General features: G+C 42.1%; 1 protein-coding gene across 1 annotated transcript in view; it reads left to right on the forward strand.

Moving 5' to 3' along the window:
- LARGE (like-glycosyltransferase) overlaps positions 1–2,551 on the forward strand; it is a 375,239-nt gene that overhangs the window by 180,603 nt on the left and 192,085 nt on the right. The gene's annotated exons all lie outside the window — the stretch shown is intronic.

The raw sequence follows: 2,551 nt of genomic DNA on the forward strand, positions 1-2,551 counted from the left end.
CCTGATCTGACCTCTACTTTTCTTATACACAGCCTTTGATCTTAAAATAATATTAGCCGTCCTGCTAGGAAAAAATGACCCTGCTGCATCTGTTGGCTGCATCTCCTTTAAGAGGTCATGGCAAGAGGCCTGGACCAGGACTCAGGAAATGTGGTTGCCATGATTCCCAACATGCAACTTGTATGAGTTTCCTGTGGCTGCTGTAAGAAACCACCACAAACTTAGTGGCTTAAAAAACCCATACATTTATTATCTTACAGTTCTAGAGGTCAGAAGCTCAGAATCATTCTCACTGGGCTAAAGTCGAGGTGTTGGCAAGGCTGGCTCCTTCTGTAGGCTCCAATGAAGAATCTGTCTCCTGGTCTTTTTAAGCTTCTTGAGGCTGCCTGCTTTCCTTGGCTTGTGGCGCCTTCCTCCATCCCCAAGGCCAGCGGTGTGGCCTCTTCAAATCTTTCTCTCTGACGCTGACCTCTGCTTCTATTGTTACATTTCCTTCTCTGACTGTGACTCTCCTACCCCCCTCTTATGATGACCCTTGTAATTATCATTGTTATTATTATTACTATTTTTTTGTGTGTGTGTGACAGAGTCTTGCTGTGTCACCAGGCTAGAGTGCAGTGGTTCATTCTCAGTTCACTGCAACTTCCGACTCCCTGGTTCAAGGGATTGTCCTGCCTCAACCTCCTGAGTAGCTGGGATTACAGGCACGCGCCACCATGCCCAGGTAATTTTTGTATTTTTAGTAGAGATGGGGTTTCACCATGTTGGCCAGGATAGTCTCTATCTCCTGACCTCATGAGCCACCTGCCTTGGCCTCCCAAAATGCTGGGATTACAGGTGTGAGCCACCCCGCCTGGCCGGACCCTTGTAATTATATTGAGCCTACCCAGAAAATCCAAGATAACTCCCATATCTGAAAATCCTTAATTTAATGGTACTGGCGAAGCCCTTTTGGCCATGGAAGATGACATATTCATTGACCATGGGGATTAGGATGTGGACATCTTTTGGGGGGTCATTGTTCCACCTTCCATACCACTTTCCCATAGTCCCGTGCTCCCACATCCTCTCCATCCTCTTCTTGTGCTTTATGGATAGAGCAAAGATGGTGTGCCGTGCACTTTTCATGTGGACATCTTATCCTTCCCTTGGAGTTTTGGGTTCTTGCATTTGAATTTGACATATGTGTATCCAACATTCCATTTACAGCTCATGAGAAAGTCATTGTATTCATATGTATTGGTCTGAATCGTCTGAATGATTTAAGACCATAATACTTCATCTATGATTGGTGTTTAATCAGTAACTGATGATGAGTTAAGATTTTCTGAAAAGATAAGTTCAGAATATCTGCTCTTTGTTGCGGATTTCCTGGTTTTAAGTCAATTGTATTTTATTTTATTTGTTGATTTTGGATACGAATTTAACAAAAGGAGGGAGGATTTTATTCCGAGGGTCCTTTTGATATCTGAATAGGTCTCTCAATTTTAAGAAAAGGGTAGCCATTTATGTAATTACTTTGGAAAACTTACCCAAAATATCACCAAACAAAGCCAAGCATACTGCATGATCCCTTAGCTCTACCCCCAGCCATACACCCTAGAGAAATGCATGTAGGTGGGAACAAAAGACTAGTACTAGAGTGCTCACATCAGCGTTATTTATAACAGCACCAGACAGGAAACTGTGAAATGTTCATGAACACTAAAATGCATAGTGGGACTGGGTGTGGTGGCTCATGCCTGTAATCCCAGCACTTTGGGAGGCCAACGCGGGCAGATTACTTGAGGCCAGGAGCTCAAGACCAGCCTGACCAACGTGACAAACCCCCCTCTCTACTAAAAATACAAAATAGCTGGGCATGGTAGTAATTAGGTAGTAATTAGTGTGCCTGTAGCCCCACCTGATAGGGAGGCTGAAGCAGGAGAATCACTTGAACCCTGGAGGCAAATGTTCCAGTGAGCCAAGATCATGCCACTGCACTCCAGCCTGGGCAACAGAGCAAGACTCTGTCTCAAAAAAAAAAAAAAAAAGACTAGTGGTATGTTTATATACTGAAGTACTATAGAGTGATGAAAATGAAAGTACTCTCAGTATTGAGCAAAAGAAGACATACACAAAATAATACATACTCTGGGGTTCCAATTATACCAAGTTCAAAAACGGGCAAAAATTAATGTAGGCTCTTACCAACCCAGATGGCGGTTAACTCTGGTAGGGAGGGTAGAACAGAGACTGGGGCAGGGCCCGAGGAAGACTTTAGGATGCAGCTAATAATTTAATTTTAATTTTAACCTATGTGATGATTATATAGCTGGGCTCACTTTATGATAATTCACCGAGTATTTCACTCAGGACTTGTTCATTTTTCTGAATATGTTATTTTAGTTTTCAAAAAACTATGCAAATCTTGGTGGTAGCAGAGTTTGAAGTGATTTTGTAGGTTTTGCATTATTTTTAGATGAGAGGAATTTTATTAACCTTTGGGATTTATGAATCTATGTCATTGTTCAACTTTGAAGTTCGAATGCTTTTTAAGAATGAAACTTTT

The sequence above is a fragment of the Colobus angolensis genome, unplaced genomic scaffold, assembly GCF_000951035.1.
Source record: "Colobus angolensis palliatus isolate OR3802 unplaced genomic scaffold, Cang.pa_1.0 Scaffold173, whole genome shotgun sequence".
NCBI classification, from domain to species: Eukaryota; Metazoa; Chordata; class Mammalia; order Primates; family Cercopithecidae; genus Colobus; species Colobus angolensis.